Genomic DNA, 20397 nt, shown 5'->3' with positions numbered 1-20397 from the left:
TGGCTTCTACATGTACATAAGGATAACGATCCTATACACACCTCAAAACCTAAACTTCACAATGCACTCCCTCAATAGGTGCAACTTGAAGTTTTCACCATGGCCTTCACAATCCCTAACTAACCAAGACATCATCATAAATCTTTGAATAGGCCTCAAAAGGGCAGTACAATGAGAAGAGCCTAGAATATCACAGAACTGAAGGCATTTTGCTGGAAGAATGAGCAAAAAAATCCTCAGAAAGGACCTTTAGCTTGAGAAATGTGCACCTACTATAATATACAGCTCTGGAAAAAAATAAGAGACCACTTAAAAATGATGAGTTTCTTTGATTTAACTAAATTGAAAACTTCTGGAATATAATCAAGAGGAAGATGGATGATCACAAGCCATCAAACCAAGCTGAACTGCTTGGATTTCTGCACCAGGAGGAGTGGCATAAAGTTAACCAAAAGCAGTGTGTAAGACTGGTGGAGGAGAACACACATACCAAGATTAAGAACCAGGGTTATTCCACTAAATATTGATTTATGAACTTTTAAAACGTCATGAATATGAACTTGTTTTCTTTGCATTGTTTGAGGGCTGAAAGCTCTGAATCTTTTTTGTTATGACAATATTTTTTAAATTTGCAATTTGGGAGGAATTACATTTTATTTAAATATACCTATAAATAGCGAAATCAGAGAAACTAATTCAGAAACTGAAGTGGTCTCTTAATTTTGTTTAATTCTTTTCTAATATATATATATATATAATCATATTTTCCTGGAAAGTCCATTGTCTTCCAGTTGAGTAGAGACCTGCATCAAACTGTTTTACTTTAAACTCCAGACAGGCCCTCTATGGCCGAAGCGAGACACATTTGATTCAGTGAATGGATTAGTAATGCGATAATGGTCATTCTATTGCATTTGCCATGGTTCAGACAGAGCTGGGTGTGTGGAATTGCTGGACGCCGCTTTGCCAAGATGATCCTCAGTGTTTCTTAACTGATTAAGGTGGTTTAACAAGCTTGAGCACGATGCCGTCTAAACCGTACATGCTGAGCTGGAGGTGGGCCAAAACACTCAGCGAGCATCCCAGCATCACATACTACGGGAATCTCTCTCTCTCTCTCTTTCTTTCTCTCGCTCTATAGCTCTGGATCTTGTGCTATACGAGCCTGGAGATGTTTGGCCTCCCTTCATTAAACATTACAAGCTGTACGTTTCTACAGATTTAATTTAATTCCACTGACGCGTATGTCCAAATGTCAAAGCAAGACAAGGAGCAAGTGGATTAAAGTAGCTAATCGTCCACGTTTGGTCGGACTAAGCATTCCATGAAAAACGCCGGTCCATTTAGAAAATGAAGCGTGCTTCTAAAGTCCCCGAGAGACTATAGCCGCCCCGCTTATATAGTTCCTACCAAATACTTGGTCTGGATTTACAGGTTTCATTAGGCTAACGAGACGTTGCTCCGGGTGTAAATATATACGACTCGGCTTAGCCCAGCCCGTCACATGTAAGCAGGAGTACACACACACACACACACACACACACACACACACAGGAACACGAACAAGACCGCGGACGAGCGAACGGCGTTCGCCATCGATTTCCTCTCGAAATTAAATATACGATTTCACACATTTAAAAGGATTGCTTCAAGAAAAATCCAATTACTGCTTCAAGAGGCGGTGGAAAACTCATTAAAACGGCCCGGGATAATTACGCCCAGTGACGCCTGTTTTCAAGCAAATGAGAGGGTGCTGAATGAGCCTGACTTGACACACTAACACACACTCACACACACACACAATAACACACACACACATTAACATTTGGTGACGGCAGCTAGTCAACACTTTTGCGGGAACTGTTTTCTAGAGGTAATATAAAAGGAAAGCATTAGTTGACATCAAACCAAATAAAAAAAGTGACAAAAAGGGTGTTTAATCCTACAAGCTTTACTTTTAGAGCTGAAAAGGTAATTCTGAGTTATTCCGAGTTAACACTACAGAAAATACCTTGAAGCAGAATGAGATAAGGGAGGGTTTGAGTAGTTCCACAAAGCATGGAATAAGTTTAGTCTAGTGTACTTAAAAAAAGTACAGATTTAACAAGTTCTCCGTTCGAGAAAATAGTGCAGAAGAAAGTAAGGACACTCTACAGTCCTTCTGAAACTGGAACAGCAGAGTGTTTGATACCTAGTGCCTGCTAGCGCAAAGAGGTCAAACCATAGACTGTGTATAGCTGGACAGAGCCTCGTCTCTCAAAAGTGAAGCCACCACAGGTCGGGCGCCCCCTGCTGTTCGGTTGCAGAAAGCTGTGTAACCCCACCCATCCCCATAGGTTTCAATGGCAAAACAGACATCTTTCAATCACGTTTTTTTCTTATATACTGTAATTCTACCTCCATTATAAGGTAAATGTAACAGCTAGTGTAACCTCTGCTTATATTGTCAAATTTCTATATCCGCACAGAACTCGTTTTTAAGACATTATTTAGCTCTATTCTAAAAGGTGTGGTTATTGTAAAAGGGCTGGGTTACATCTAGCTGTATGGGTGCCACCATAGACTGTGTGAGCTCTGTGGAGACAGCCCTCAGGGGCGGGGTTATTTAAATGAGTAGGCTGTCTCTCCACAGTCTCTCTCCCTCCTCTGGTCTCTACTGCGCAGACTCAGGTTTTAGGATCGCCAACATGGCTCTACCTGAAGCTCACTGAAGTCTAGTGCATGATCGTTCGTGAATTGCAACTGACAGAGTATTGGAAATACAACTACGAAATAATGGAAGAGTGGGCTAAAAAAACAAAACTGGAAAATAGTTTTCTTTGCAGCTGTAAGAGTAGCAAGAAAAAGTCTGCACTGTGAGAGTAAGGTTTTGATATCAACACCTAGTATATCCGATAGAACACAGGATACTCTAGACCAGAGCTTAGATACTTCAAGACAGTACCAAAACATATGTAATGTTGTTCCAACTGTATTGTTACTACATAAAATATAGTTTTGACTGTTAGAAAATGTTAGAAAATTGCAAAGCAATGTAAAATTAGTGAGGAGTTTTTTATGGAGTTCATTTTGAGGCAAAGGTTTTACACAAAAAAAAAATCTGCATTCAAAAACATACAGATTATAAACTTATAGGAGCAAAAAAATTGAAGCAGAAGCAAACGAGAGATTTCAGAAGCAAAAAACTTTAGCGGCAAAATTCATAAAAATCCATAGAAAATCCACAAAAACATGAATAAAAGCAGAAGATGCAGTTTGGAGCCATAGTTCTCTCTCTCTCTTTCCATGTGATCCCATTGGCTGTAGGTGGTTACTGCTCTTGACTCACAGTCGTCGACTGGGTCAGATGTTAAGCATGATAAGCTAGATATTTTCTGATTGTCTGCCACTCGTGGGCGACCACTGGGCAACGGCTTGCTGTGCATCTTTCAGCAGTTCACACTACACAACTTGATTGCAGATTTGCCTCCAAGCAGATGTTTTTGTCGCCAATTCATTAAAAAAATTTGGGGGCTGTAAAACAGACAAAAGTCCTGTAGTGTGAACTAGGCATTATTATTTGCACTATAGAGCATGCCCTTTTGTGGATTACCAGCTTTGTCCAACAAAAACACAGAGTTGATCAAGTTGATCAGGCAGCTTGCCAGTATTTTGTGAAACATCTCCAACCTCAGTATGGGCAGAACCCAGTAAAGTAGCCATATTTGTGAGCTGAGCGTGGACTGATCAATTATCACGCTGAGAGCTGAGAAATGCTGCTTTGTAAAATATCCTCCAGCAATCTGACATCTCAGTAAATATTCACAAAGCGTCAGGCACATCAGACGGAGGCTGTAACTTTAAATCAGGCGGTAGGATGTGTGCTGAGGGAACAGGGAGCGTGAGCTGAGGCTCCAGCGTTAGCATCGCTAGGCTAACCTGCTGTGCCTTATGTATGTTTAATGGCGTAAACAGTGGATGTCAGCTGCAGGTCTTCATAATGCTGAGTCCGCTTCTTATTGGCTTTGAACTGACCTTAAATGACTGCGGCGTCCTTTGAAGCGAAGGAGGCGCCTGGTATGCGTGCGCGCACACACACTCACACACACACACACACACACACACACACACACACACACACAGATACAGGGTATGCTAATATGGTTAAAGCCGCTCCAACACTAAGAAGGTTGGCATCCAACAGCAAAGGTAAAAAAAAGGCAAAAGTGCAATAATGTGAGTTTTTGTGATGTACAAAAAAAATATTTTTGCCGTCCAATTAAAAACATGCATCTCCCAAACATCAAACCTTCTTAACTTCCAGTGGATGTCAGTGTAAAAAGGAATTTATTTCACATAATTTTGGAGATTTACTATTAGTCCATTCATCATGAAATTTTGACACGGTGTAAAGGACATCCGGTGCTCATTGCTATCTAACACCCTATCAACAGTCTATTTTTACGTCTTTTGCACTGTTAAAATAGAGTCAGAGTTTAGGAACATATCTTCACTGATGGGCGTGGTGGTCTGGAAGTGAGGTGTGTTCAAGAATAAATATCTGGCGAGTTTTTATCTTGGCGACAGGAAATACAGCTGCGCCACTGACTGATTAAAACCCTGACAACAATCAACAGTCAGCTGTCCAATCCTATCATAGCCATGGAGATACTCGTTTTTCATTGTACAGCAACGAAATGTCGATACCTAACTCAAGACCTAAACAATCAGGATTTGGCCAGGGTTTGAACCATTTGTTTGCTTATAAGTGCATTTCAATGTAGTTTTTCACATAAAGAATATTACTATCATAATGCAAGAACATAGGGATCTAAGTGAGCTGCCACTGTATGATCGGGAGATCGCTGGTTCGAATCCCAGTTATGTAGCTTGCCATCAGCTGCTGGAGCCCTGAGAGAGCACAATTGGCCTTGCACTCTCTGAGTGGGTAGATGGTGCTCTCTCTCTCCTCACATCACTCCAAAGGGTGATGTTGATCAGCACAAGGCGTCTGTGAGATGATGTATCAGAACCGAGTCGCTGCACTTTCCTCCGAGCGCACTGTGATGCTACTCGGCAATGCTGCATCACATCAGCAGTTCAAAAAGAGGTGGTGGCTGGCTTCACATGTATCGGAGGAGGCATGTGCTAGTCTTCACACTCCTGGTGTTGGGGCATCACTAGTGATAGGGGGAGTCCTAATAAGTGGGTTGGGTAACTGACCTTGTAAATTGGAGAGGAAATGGGATAAAAATGTTTTTTTATTATTTCTTTTTTAAAAGAAAATAAAATAATGCAAGAACATTTTTTTCCATTTTTGTATTTTCTGGGAAGCTGGACAGAGAGTAATTCATATTGCTTATATGAGGAACACTAACAGCCACTGACATCCTGCAGCCACATGTGTTGCCTCTTATGGCAGATATAATTCAGCAGGATAATGCTCGTCCACACAGCAAGGATTTCCCAGAAATTCACCAGATTTATCTCCAGATCTACAGGCCTCCATGCCCAACTGTATCCAGGCTGTATGCGGCTCAACTAGTGTGTACCAGAGACACCTTACAGTTTTCTGTACAGTTTTCCCCAACAAAATGAAATTACCACATTTAAAGTTTATTCTAAATCCAATACAACAAAAAAAAGTAATATCTTTAAGAGACATTTAGCTGATGGTTGCTTTTGCTTAGCTTTCACACAGTGGCCCGTGTGTATACAGTATATATGCAGACTTTAATCTGAAAGGCAGCATCGGTCAATAATGCTGTGCAATCTATTTATGGATCTGTGCCCCCGCTGGCTATGATGATCTGCAGCCCGCCAGCATTCTGTCACACAGACCTTTTACTTGTTTGTTTTGAGAGTGTGAAAATCTGTGAGACTTACAATAAGAGAAGGGACACATGCAGAATCATGCAGTAAATAAGTGTTAAACAAACTAAAATACTCTGTGTTGCATTTAGGTGCTTTTATCTGGGGTGATGTTAACTTGCAGTTGCAGTCTGAGGCTGGTAACTCTTGCTCTTCCTTTTCTACAGTGGTACTGATGAGAGCCAGTTTCTTCATAACATTTTAGATGGTCTTTGCGACTGCACCTGAGGATACTTTCAATTTCAATTTCTTGATTTTTTTTTTTTTACGATTGACTAATCTTTATTTCTAAAGCAATTTTCTTCTTTACTTAGTTGAGTAGTTTATGTCATAATATGGATTAAAACATTATTCAAATACTTTAAGAGGACAAGAGATTCAAGTAATTCACTCTTGATGAGTGAAAACACAGCTGTTAACTGAATAATTGCTATTCTGGACTCTATTGCACACTGTGTAATAGAGTAATTACTACCTCACCTGGTCTTTTTTGCACACTGCATAATTTGCACACTGTCTTGTTATTTATTATTCTTTGTCTGTATTGTGTTGTATTGTCTGTCTGCACTTTTGTACTGTTGCACTATTGTTCTGTCTACACTGTGTTTATGTGCACCATGGTCCTTGGAGGAACGTTGTTTCGTTTCACTGTGTACTCTGTATATAGCTGAAATGACAATAAAAAACACTTTGACTTTGACTTTGACTTTGACTCTTGGTAATTCTCCGGCCTAGATGTGCAAAGCTGTTGTTTAATTAAGCAAGAGGTGCCTAGTTGGAAGAATCTTAAATATATAAAACATATTCTGCTTTGTTAACACTTTACTAAATAGGTGTTTGATAAATAATTCCATATGTTTTTCTTCATAGTTTAGTGTGTCCAAACTTTAGACTGGTACTCTATACACAGCTCTGGAAAAAAATAAGGGAGCATTTAAAAATGATGAGTTTCTTTGATTTTACCAAATTGTAAACCTCTGGAATATAATCAAGAGGAAGATGGATGATCACAAGCCATCAAACCAAACTGAACTGCTTTAATTTGTGCATCAGGAGTGCAGGCATAAAGTTATCCAAAAGCAGCGTGTAAAACTGGTGGAGGAGAACAAACTGTGATTAAAAACCATGGTTATTCCACCAAATATTGATTTCTGAACTCTTAAAACTTTATGAATATGAACTTGTTTTCTTTTCTTCATTATTTGAGGTCTGAAAGCTCTGCACCTTTTTTGTTATTTCAGCCATTTCTCATTTTCTGCAGAAACATGATCTAAATGACAATATTTTTATTTGGAATTTGGTAGAAATGTTTATAGAATAAAACAACAATGTTCATTTTACTCAAACATCTACCTATAAGTAGCAAAATCAGAGAAACTGATTCAGAAACTGAAGTGGTGTCTTAATTTTTTCCACTGCTGTATATATATATATATTGCGACAATGTTGGAATATATTTAGGGTGCATGACAATATATTAAGGATAAAAATTTAAGTACTGACACCACAGAGTAATATATTAAAGCCAAAAGTTAGTTTATTGAGACGCTAAGATACTATATTTAGACCGCAACATATTATTAATGAATATGGAGGCAAGCAGACATTTTATCTTGTTGCCTTTAGATAATAGCCTGGTGCTGTATCAGTGCCCTTTTTTAGATTTTGATTACTTTTAATTTGAATCAATCTCATAACTAACACTCTACCCCTCCCTCCTCTCTCTCTCTCTCTCTCTCTCTCTCTCTCTCTCTCTTTCACACATAAAATAAACCCACACAAACTTATTTGAATATAAATAAAATGATATTTTGATGATATGGCAAGGATTGTTTAATTTTCCAATTAAATATACTTTATTAAAACCTTTTTTTACAATAAATCACAGCAAATTATGGAAGTAACGAGTTGTGTTCAGCACTCGACAGTCTTATTTTTGTATTAATTCGTCTCCACAGCTTATAGTGCTTTTGCTGGCCTCTGTCTTGTACTTTGTGCCGTGAGTGTGAGTGTTATGACTGAAATGAAGAGTTGGAGAGAAAAATACGAGAAAAAAAAGCACAAGCTCTCACCAATCAAGCAGAGAAGCATCTAGGGGGCGGTGGAGGGGGTGAACGCAGCCCCTCGGGGGGAGAGAGAAAGAGAGAAAGTGGGAGAAAGTGAGAAAAAGAGAGAGAGAGAGCAATCACACACACGTAGACTTATCAGTGTCTCAATCTACAGATTAGGACGGACAGCCTGCAGGCCGGGCCGGCGGAGGACGAGAGAAGACACTGCATGCTGCGCTTATTGTGTCCACAAATCAACTGTAAATTGCCACTCAGAAAATGAGTTCTCTGAAATGGGGCAGAGAGTGAGAGCAGGTTTTCGAACCCAGTAAACTCTTTCAATTATCTTAAACTTCAGGACTTCAGCCCGACACATCAGCTGAGAGACAGAACTTTAGCAAGGAGAGAGAGAGAAAAAGAGAAAGAAAGAGAGAGAGAAATAAAGAGAAAAAAATAGTAAACAGCACTGTAGGCCCAAAAGGAAAAACTGCACAACTGGGCCGTGATAAACAATTAGTCTTTGGAAAGAAAAGAATGCATAAAGAATAATGAAAATCTTTTTATAGCATCGTCTAACTGCCCCCGTTTGTGTACTCACGCTGTACAAATCATATGGAAATGTGTTGGAGTCTGAAGGCCTTTTCTTCTTCTGCACGGCCTTGGGGTCTCCTTCATTAGCAGAGGGGTAACAGATCAAATCTGAATGTTTAGAAACTGTCGGGTTGGATCATTTAGATCCAGCAGCTACTATATAGTATAGTAGATCTTTTTAATGTGCATATAGACTACAGCCATAGCCACGGAGACATCTCTACTGTATATATATATACATATATATATAGCACTATTTAAGCACAACCTTAGTTTCTACTGTCAGATCTTTGTGATGATGTTGAATCATGAAGGTGGGAGAAGCTTCTAAAAAACTGCACCTGCTTTGGAAATGCACTGTACATTTTCCTCAATATATTTTACTGTATTTTCACTGTAAATCTCTGGAAAATCATATTAAAACTTGCAGACTCGGCCAAAACAATGTAGATGTGGAATACTATTACTCCCTCTTGGTTTTTTACACTTTCCAGCTTGTAGGTATCTTTTTTACCTATTATTGAGGTTGCTCTTTTTTTTGTTTGGGGTGAGATGTTGATACTAATTTGTAAGTGTAATGTTTTTGTCTTTGAGTAAGTCCACCAAAAAAAAAAATTACAAAGAAAGATGTCCAAGTGTATATATATATATATATATATATATATATATATATATATATATATATATATATATATAGAATGTATTTAAAACATTTGTACAGGTTTTCATTACTAAATATCTAAATTCCTTTTCTGGTAGGCTAAATCATATTAAAATTACAGGAATACAGGTAATACGCAAATATGTGAGAAAAAATAAGACAGCACTTAAAAATGATGAGTTTCTTTGATGTTACTAAATTAATAAAAACCTCTGGAATATAATGAAGAGGAAGATGGATGATCACAAGCCATCAAACCAAACTGAACTGCTTGAATAAAGGAAAATCAGTGTGTAAGACTGGTGGAGGAGAACACAGCAAGGTGCATTAAAAAACTGTGAATAAAGAACAGGGTTATTCCACTAAATATTGATTTCTGAACTCTTAAAACTTTATGTATATGATCTTTATTGTTTTCTTTGCATTATTTGAGGTCTAAAACTCTGCATCATTTTTCATTTTTTGCAAATAAATGCTCTAAATGACAGTATTTTAATTTGGAATTTGGGAGAAATGTTGTCTGTAGTTTATAAAATAAAACATAAACCTATAAATAGCAACTAAAGTGGTCTCATTTTTCCAGAGCTGTATATACAGAATATAATTACTTTAAAATGAATAAATTAATGTACAAATATACATATTTTTATAGAATTAATAATTTGTCACCAAAACCACAATCCATGTGGCGATGCCTGCAGGTCTGTGGACTGGGAGAAAAATGTGGTGAAACAACATCATTCAGATTCTTCACGCAGCTCCCTGATTTAGTCAAAGGTCAAACAATGCGAAGGTGTCTCTCTGTCACGCGGGAGCTGAACTTTATTTCCATCTTTAAAAGGAAAAAAGTACACACTGTTTTGAGGCGGATCGTTGTTGAGCACTACAGAGCTCGTGAGTCTGTATACAAAGAGGCTCATCAAGCCCCCACCTCACATCCTCAGTCTCAGGACAAAAGCCAGAAAGAAGAATGAGTCAAACTTTATTGGAAGCATTCCTGGGTGTGATCCGGAGCCCATGCTGAGAGCCCTTAGTCATAGCGGCGGGCCCTAAGTGCTCCCTCGGCTTTGATTCTGTGTCATCCTTCAACCCACTCCGCTTGGCTCGCTTCCCTGCCAAACGCTGCCTTCTCGCATCAAAAAGATGTCATTAGACGAAATATCTCCATATGCTTTCAGAGCCAGTCTCTTAGAGAAAAAAGCATGCCATGCCATATCAGCAAACTGATGCACTTTTTTTCTATTTCTTTTCAAATAGAAAAGTTTCGTTGACCCTGCTTTGCTTAACCCTTGGAGGTCAAAAGCTAGTACTGGCATTTTAATATATTACTTTTTTTTCCCCATTACTATGTTTTTTTTGCCTTAATGCCCTGTCCCTCTACCCTTGAAACTAAAACCACTCCTGACTAACGGTATGTTCATATCTACATATACACTTATTGTCAAAACCATAGCTGCACCACTATTCATCATTCATGCAATCATCTAATCAGTCAGCCATGTGGCAACAGTTTGATGCATGTAATCATACAACTATGAACCATCAGCTTCAAACAATATTCATATCAATATCTTAATGATATTGATATGAATACTACTTTGAACATTCATAGAACTGCTGATCTCCTGAGGCTTTTAGTGGGTAGCTTTTCAGTGGGTAGCAGTTGACAGATGGCCTTGTTGAGAAAGATAAATCAGAGTGTGATGAGATACAGTAGGTTGGAGCTGACAGAAAGGCTACAGTAACTCAGAAAATCATTCTGTGAGACATTCTGAATTTCTCATCTGATTAATTTCTACTGAGAAACACAGGAACAAGGTTGGGTCAAAATTGGGAGCCAAGAGCATGAATCCATGGACCCTATCGGCCTTGTGTCAAGAGTCTGGACTGGTGGGAGTGGTGTATTGGTGTGAGGAATGCTGTCTTTACAGAATATGGGTGATTAATTCCCATTAATCATCACATTCCCATAAACTCTATGGGTACAGTTGCTGACCGTGTGTATCCCTTCATGACCACCACTAACTACCATGCTACTTCTTGCATGATGATGCACCATGACACAAAAAAAGAAAAAGATCCAAGATCAAATCAAACTGGTCTCATGAACATGACAATAACATGATCTAAAGTGTTCTTCGGTGCTGGTTCTTTCTGGTCACTGGACTTGGATCCAGAAAAACACATTTAGGAGATGGTACTTCTGAAGAATCTGTAGGATCTATGTGTGATGGAATTATATCAAAATATATGACAAAGTATACAACAAAGGAAGGAGACTACATATTGCTTTCAAGATCCACGGGCGAGTGTCCGCACTTGAGCCGTCTAGACAACGAATTGCTGACTTTTGCATCTTCACCTACGATTGCAGCGTCTCAAGGGCGATAAACACACTTGGTAACCTGGCCTGATAGACGGTTGTGTGTGTGTATGTGTGTGTGTGTGTGTGTGTATACGGCTGGCTAGAGGGCTGCGCCGCTTGATGCAAATGAAGTTTGGAAAGAGATTGACCTGCATCCTTGATCACGGCATCATCATTCATTCTGATTAGGGCGCAGATCCGCCGGGCTCATCCCAGCTGCTGTGATGGATTAGTCACCCCAATGAAGGCCTCCTTCAAGAATTCACAAATCCCCGCAGTTCAATCACCCTTCCAAGTTCCGACATGACAATATTTGTGAGCGGGCAAAGAACATCGGAGGAGGGAGCTACGGACACAGCGCTATAGATTTCCGCAAATTTCTGAGATCTCAACGTCCGGATTTTGAAGATCTCCAGGATTAGAGCTGAAGGGCACTACAGAGCAAAATGCTGTCTTTGCATGCCAATTTTAGCAGCTTCCATCCAGCACTGTCCTTTAACCCTTTGAGGCATGGTCGTCACTGTGTTTGTATTTGTATCTCATTTCTCACATTTTAATTTTCTGGTTACAGTTAACCAAAGATCTGCCCCTATTAACGCTGATTTTTTGGCCAGCCTAGTAAACATTTTGGGCCATATTTAGCGATCTATAGACTAGCCATCAAACTCACACAGCACAGCTTTATTTTGGGCGTGTCAGTGTGTCTTTGCTATCATAACGACAGGAAAAGTATGTGCAAAAGGCATGTACTAATTCTCCTAATTAACCATGGGTGTGTTTTGGACGTAATGTATTGCTATTTTAGTGGCGCAGCCACCTGGATAAGTTCAATACTCAGCAGAGAAAGTGTTCACAAGTTTTGGGACTCCAGTGGACCACAGTGAGATATATTATTCGCAAATGGCGAAAACGATCCAAAAGGGCATGAACAACTCATCCAGGAGGTCACAAAAGAATCCAGAACAACATCTAAAGAACTGCAGGTCTCTCTTGCCTCAGTTAAGGTTACTGTTAACGATTTAATAATTAGAAAGAGACTGGACAAAAATGGTATTCAAGAGAGAGTTTCAAAGGTCTAAAACCACTGCTAACCAAAAAGAACACAGGCTCACATCTCATATTTGCCAACAAACATCTCAATCAATCGCAGGACTTACATCTGGAGTTCAATTAACACACAATTTCAGAAAAAAGAACATCATACTGAACTTAAAACATGGTGGTGGTAGTGTGATAACCTATGACTGCTTTGCTACTTCAGGACCTAGACAACTTGATGTAATTGATGGAACGCTAAATCATTTTCTCAACCAGAAAATCCTAATAAAGAATGTCCAGCCATCAGATCATGACTTTAACTTACTTGGGTTCTGCAGCAGGACAATAACCCAAAATAAACACCAGCCAAAATAAAGGATTTAGAGAGGCCTAGTCAAAGTCTGATTGACATTTAAGTTATTATATTTAGGAGCAAATAATTTTTCACACAGGGCTAGATTGTTTTGGATAGATTTTCTCTTATCTTTCCCTTCAAATATATTTTTCTTTTTTTTAAGTCAAGTCAAGTCAAGTCAAGTAGTTTTATTGTCAATACTGCATATGTACAGGACATACAGAGAATTGAAATTACGTTACTCTCCTTCCCAATTTTACAGCAAGTACAGATAATAGATATAATAAAGGAGAATGGGAGACACTATGTGTACAATACAGCAGAGACACAAATAGACATACATGAGACAAAAACAAGGTGCAGTGGTGTGGGGGAGGAATAGATATATAAATATAAGTAAATAAGTAAAAATAGATATATAATTATAATATAAAAGAGTGGGAGACACTATATGTTCAATACAGCAAGACACAATAAACATACGTAAGACAATAGTGCAATATTGATGGTGATTGAGATGGAATGACAGTAAAAATAGTAAATAACAGTAGTGCAAATACGGTATATGGTATATAGCTTAAGGCTGGTAAAGTGAATGGGTGCGTAAGTCCTTAAAGTTCACAGTTTAATTAAGTGGAATTAAAGTGCGTATAGACAGTGCAAGTATATCAGTAGTGCAGGTGTTGTGTAGTGCAAGTCCGTTTGGAAGGGACCAGTACTTTGTGCATTGTAGTGCAGAGTTTCAGTACTTTATTAGTGGGGGGGTCAGGATGCTGAGTGAGTGTGTGCTGGGGGCAGGATTGGGATGGGGGGTAGAGCAGGAAGAGAGTTCAGCATCCTCACAGCCTGATGGATGGGGCTGTCTCGCAGTCTGCTGGTCCTCGCCCCGAGACTCCGCAGTCTCCTCCCTGATGGCAGCAGGCTGAAGAAGCTGTGTAGTGGGTGAGAGGGATCTCCTGCCAGACGGAGGGCTTTCCGTGTGAGGCGGGAGCTGTACAAGTCCTGAAGGGAGGGGAGAGAGGTGCCAACAATCTTCTCAGCTGCTCTCACGATGCGCTGGAGGGTCCTGCGGCAGGATGCTGTGCAGGCCCCGTACCACACAGTGAAACAGCTGGTCAGTATGCTCTCGATGGCCCCTCTGTAGAAGGTGGTCATGATGGGGGTGGGGGCTGCAGCTCTTCTCAGCTTGCGGAGAAAGTAGAGACGCTGGTTTGCCTTCCTGGCCAGTGACGCTGAGTTGGTGCTCCAGGAGAGGTCCTCTGTGACGTGCACACCCAGGAACTTGGTGCTGCTCACCCTCTCCACAGCAGTTCCGTTGATGAACAGAGGGGTGTGCAGTGTGTGAGTTCTCCTGAAGTCCACAACAATCTCCTTGGTCTTCTCTGTGTTCAGAGAGAGATTGTTGTGTTTGCACCAGGAGGCCAGGCGGCTCACCTCGCTCCTGTAGTGTGACTCATTGTTGTTGCTGATGAGACCTACCACCGTCGTGTCATCCGCAAACTTGACGAAGAGGTTGGAGGTGTGTGCTGGTGTGCAATCGTGGGTCAGCAGAGTGAACAGAAGGGGGCTCAGCACACATCCTTGGGGAGCCCCTGTGTTCAGTGTGGTGATGCTGGATGTGCTGCTGCCAACCCGCACTGCCTGTGGTCTACCAGTCAGGAAGTCTAACAGCCAGTTGCACAGTTAAGTGCTCAGCCCCAGACTGTCCAGTTTGTGTATGAGCTGTTGGGGGACGATTGTGTTGAATGCTGAGCTGAAGTCAACAAACAGCATTCTGACGTAGGTGTTCTTCTTGTCTAGGTGTGTGAGGGCTGAGTGGAGAACAGTGGAGATGGCATCATCGGTCGAGCGATTTGACCGATAAGCAAACTGGTAGGGGTCCAGGGAGGGGGGGAGCAAAGACTTGATGTGATGCATGACTAGTCGTTCGAAGCACTTCATGAGGATGGGGGTGAGTGCAACTGGACGATAGTCATTGAAACAGCATGGCGATGCCTTCTTTGGGACAGGGATGATGGTGGTGGCTTTGAAGCATGTGGGAACCACCGCCTGACTCAGAGAGGTGTTATAAATGTCAGTATAAACCTCTGCGAGTTCCCAGGCACAGTCTCTCAGCACACGGCCAGGAATGTTGTCAGGCCCAGGAGCTTTCCGAGCATTGATCCTGCTGAATGCTCTCCTCACACTGTCTGGGGACAGCGTCAGCACCTGGTCACCAGGAGGAAGGATGGATTTCTGGGCGGGTGTGTTGTTGAGTGGCTCAAACCTGGCGAAGAACCCATTCAGGTCGTTCAGCAGAGATGTGTCACTGTCGCAGGTCTGTGGATGTGGTTTATAGCCTGTGATAGACTGGATACCCTGCCACAGGTTCCAGCTCCAGCTGAACGGCGTGGTCCGGGACGCTGTTGTTGAGCCAGGTTTCGGTGAAAACATAAACACAACAGTCTCTCACGGTCTTCTGAGTTGACTGAAGTAAGCGGATGTAATCCAGTTTATTGTCCAGAGAGCGTACATTGGCCAAAAGTACGGTGGGGATAGCTGGCTTGTGTGGGCTAGCCGCTAGCCTCGCTCGGATACCCCCGCGCTTACCCCGTTTCTGCCTCCTCGCCTGCCGCCTGTGGCGCTTCCATTGTGGGCGAGCTGCAGCGGTGGGGGTCGGTGGGGGTCGGTGGGGGTGCGGGTGTCCGGAGCACGCCGCAGACTCACAGTTTTTCTTGGAGTCCGCGGTTTAACTCCAAAAGTGAGTTTCTGCCAACTCCAAGCAGAAACTCACGGCTGTAGGTGCGTTTCAGGACGTGAACGCACGACAAAGACGTACAAAAACACTGCGACTTACGAGACAAAAAACACGAAAACGCTGTTTCCTCGGGGGGGAGAGAAGCCGCAGCGTGTGCACGCGCCGCCATAATGATCACACAATCACACAATCACACAATGATCAAATTATTTACTCAGTTTATCTTGTTTGTCTGATAATACAAAGTGTTCTGAAAAAATTTTTTAAACATATGTAGGATAAAAAAGCAAAAACAAAAGAAATCTGTTGCGGGGCAAATACTTTTTTTTTACAGCATTGGGAAATAAAGGAATATACCTTTATGACATTGTTTTGCACCCTAAAGATACAAAATACAATATTCCTCCTTTGTCTCATGATGTGTGTCCTCCGTGGCTTTAAGAACCGGACTCAGGCAAAGTCACTTTGATTGCACGCGTATCGACAGAGCGGCGCGACCCCTTCATTAGAGCTTGGAGAGAATGAATATTGACTAATATATTCCGTCAGGTTTGCTCTGTCCTTCCTGGAGCCTGTCACGCTGCACTAAGCCCGGCAGTGCCAGTCGACGGCCTTTTGTCTTTCAGAGGACTGCTAGCTCCTCGCTGCCTCTATGTTTGCCCACTTGAGTGCTAATCTTTTCCTGACGCCACCGCGCTGGATTACCTCTTTCATATAGCCATAAATCAGGTTAACCTGAGCGTAGGGGGTGCTAGCGCTTTACTGACTCACTCACTCTCTCTCTCTCTCTCTCTCTTTCTGTCTCTCTCTCTTTTTGCTCTGCCCTGCACCTGGTGCCAGTTCGGGGTGAAATACAGCCATTCTAACACACCGCGACGCAAGCCACATAGGTTCTGCTACATTACCTCCACACCATATGGCGCATTGAGTCATGGAGGTGTATTAGATGAGGCAATTGTCCCTACAGCTAACATTACCATAGCTATAATTTATGGGGGCACTGGGGGACATGTCCCACCCACATTTTCAGATGGCTATCCCACCCTCCTCCTCATATAAAAAGAAAAAAAGTGTGTAAATACAGAAATGGCACACAAGACTGTAAGGAACCACAGCTCTGAACTAGTGATTATGTAATGGGTTTTATTTTGTTAATTTTTTTGTTCACGCAAAATCTTAATATTTCATGTGCTAGCCTTTTTCTATATTGCATAAACAATAGATTGGTTAAAAATTATTTTCCATGACTTTTATTATTTAATTGTATGTTATTTTCTCCATTCCTCCTGGGGGCGCTGTGTCTCTTGTGTTCAGCTAGTCTCTCCTCAGTTGTCTGAGAGCACAGCTGAAGAGAGGTTGGTAAAGCTCAGGCTCTAATAAAAAAGTGTTTAAAAAAGTTCAATATGTGTTAAAAATGGTTAAAAATAGTTCAGTATGAAGCGTAAGGCCTTTGGGTTTAATATTCTGGATGTTTTAAAGATGGTTGGTGTGTATTTTTAGCTAGCTACAGCTGCCAGTGCTTAGTACAGTACTAACCTCCCTGTGTATTGCTTTTCTATTGCTATGTCTGTCATTTTATATAGATATACTGCAATTTTACTGTTAAACTCTCTTAAATAATATACGCTACCGCTCAAGAGTTTCACTTGCAAATTTCCCTCTTTTTGAAAGAAAAACACATTTTCATGCAATACTCTCCATTTCACAATTAATTTAAGTGTATCACATGATTTTTAAAGAATAAACATATTTGTATTAAAGCCTATTTTTGTATAGAGGCTTATTTCAGCAATCCTCTGCCTTAATCTCCTGCTATGGCCACCAGTCCAAATTAAGGATGTTTTTAGGCTATTTGGTTGTTAGGACACCCTTGCTTTATTGTAATGCACAGCAAAAAACTTACTAATAAATGGGCATAAAAGGGAGCACAACATTCTGGGTTAGTTTAGTATCTGAAGCATCAGCAGTTGTTGGCTTGCTTACAGGCTCAAAATAGCCAGAAAAGAACAACTTTTTTAGACACCCGTCAGTCCATTGTTGTGTTAAGTAAGGAAGGCTACTCAATGCGAGATATTGCCAAGAAAATGAAAATATCTTACCATGATATTAACTACTCCCTTCGAAGTGTGACACAAAAACAAGGACAGAAAAAGGAGTGGGAGGCCCTGATGCACAACTGTGCAAGAAGATAAAAATCTTAGAGTGTGCAGTTTGTAGATCTCAAACTTTTGAGCGATAGTGTATGTTATGTTCAGTGGGCTAAGAGCACTGCTGGAGAGAGATTTGGGCAGCCAGACACGAGGCTGGATGCTTATACATCCAGATAAATAATAGATTCCGGGATTGGTACCAGCAATAGAGGTCTCAGGTATTTCATCTACACGACACAATGCAGAGAAATGGTGGCAGGGCTTCTTGCTGGTGTGGACCCGCTACACTAACACTGATGTTCAGAGATGTGGCATATAGCAAAGCACAGTAGCCGTTACTGTGGTTACCACACACAATTGTTACTTGCACTCATTCAGCTCTCTCACAACACTTATTTGACCTCACGTCTCAAAGGTCCGTATGTTCAAAGGTGTCCACTCATTACTTCATACACTCACCGTCAAAGAAACGCTGGCGATAATTGCTGCACTCAGAAGGAAGTGACAGAATACAGTGCTATTGAGAAAGAAGATAAAAGTTACCAGGAACAGTAAATGATTAAACATTTCCACTCATATGGCCTGGAGTTGTGATAGCACATCCACTCGCATCAAACACATTTTCAGTCAGTGATAAGTCTGGTGATGCAGCTGGTCACGGGATCATTGTATAGTATCTGTGTTTTCAAGACAAGCTTTTGAGACAGCAGCAGTATGTGGATGAGCATTGTCCTGCTGGAATAGTGCACTGGAGTGTACATTCAGAGGTCTGTAAAGGTAAAGTTGGGCTGTTAAAGAGGCTGTAGTGAAGATTATCTGTGATCTGGCATTGTATGCTATTGCACTCCATACCATGATACCAGGTCTTCTGGATCATTGACCTTGGCATTGGCCACGATTCTTCCACACATCGAAAGACCGAAAGTAACACCATTTGGCAACACCATACTCATATTGCAACCCCTAGTAATCACATGTCATAGTGACCAACAAGTAACTCTACCTTGTAACCCCATAGCAACCACATGGTATACCTCTAAATGGTCCATCCTAATGGAAATATACATTTACATTTAAGGTATTTAGCAGACGCCCTCCTCCAGAGCGACTTACAAAAGAGGATTGTTAATTTCTTTAAAATATCCACAACTAGTTTATAAAGACTAAAATCAAAAACACATCAAGCTATCCCAGCTGGCATTTCAACGTTGAATCAACGTTGATCAACGTAGATGTTATGGTTGAATCAACGGTGAATCAACTGTTGATTTTTAAAAGTGAATCAATGTTGATATAGCAATGTTTTTTCAACGTCATACATTCAACCTTTAATAAACTATAGCTCACTAAAATGAGAAAATCCTATGGTTAACAAAGTGTTAACAATAAACTCACATCACTGTAGTAAATCTGAGTATAATGAAAGTTACCCACCACTACCAATCTGATTCAACATCTGATCTCAAAAACACTAAAACCGTAAAACTATTAGAATGTGAACATGATGTTAAATTAAAAAGCAGTTACTGCAAATAGAAGTAAAACATTGTTTCATTCCTCCATCCAACCGTTTTTAGAAATTATATGGTGATGAAATGTAAAATGCTGATTCAAAAGGCAGAAGGTTGAGGACAGAGAAAATTTCAATGTCAGCACAACCATTGAAAGTTAAACGTTGAATCAACATGAAAATTTTAACGTTAGCACAACCATTCAACGTTGAAACAACAACATGCATTACTTTAGTCATATTTCAACCACATTTCAACGTTGAAGGTCGGTTGCGTGCCAGCTGGGTATGACAATGTTTAGACACCAATGAGAGTCTTAGTTTAGGAACTCTCCAAAAAGATGAGTCGTTAGTTAGTGTTTAAAGAACGCGAGTGACTCTTTTGTGGCTGTTCTGACATTCACTGGAAGTTTGTTACACCACTTTGGTGACAAGACAGTGAAGAGTCAAGATGTCTGTCTTCTCTAGGACTTGAGCGATGATGGTAAACTCAAGCTCTACTGGAAACTTGAAAAGTTCTTGGTACCAATCTGGCTTTGACCATTGCCATCAAGTATGTTTGTTGGCCAGCGTCAGGGTTTTGAATTTTATGTGGGCCGCAACAGGAAGCCAGTGGAGGGAACGCAGCAAATTAGTCACATGACTGAACTTCGGAAGATTGAAGATGACTCATGCTACTGCGTCTACTAAATCAGTTGTAGGGGTCTCATGGCTCTCAGTGGAAAACCAGCCAGAAGAGAGTTGCAGAAGTTGCAGAGTCTTGACTGCACAAGCACTTGAGTGGCTTCCTTAAAGAGAAACAGACAAATTCCCTGGATGTATAAAGGAGAAATCTACATGACCGAGTCAGATTTGCATTACTAGACAGTCAACCACACAGCAACACCAAAGCAACACCATAGCATGGGCCTAGCAGCTCCATCAAAAGCACATAGCAAAATAGATACACCCTAGTGACCCTATTGGTCACTATTGGTGTCTCAGCAAACTAAACCACCTAGGGATTTTATGGGTCAGATTCCAGGTCTTGCCTTCTGCATTGTGATCAGCAGCCAGACTCTGAGAGACTCTGATAGTGTGGTTGCTGCCTAG

This window comes from Astyanax mexicanus, chromosome 4, assembly GCF_023375975.1.
Source record: "Astyanax mexicanus isolate ESR-SI-001 chromosome 4, AstMex3_surface, whole genome shotgun sequence".
Taxonomy (NCBI): Eukaryota; Metazoa; Chordata; class Actinopteri; order Characiformes; family Acestrorhamphidae; genus Astyanax; species Astyanax mexicanus.
Note: the sequence above shows the minus strand (reverse complement) of the source record.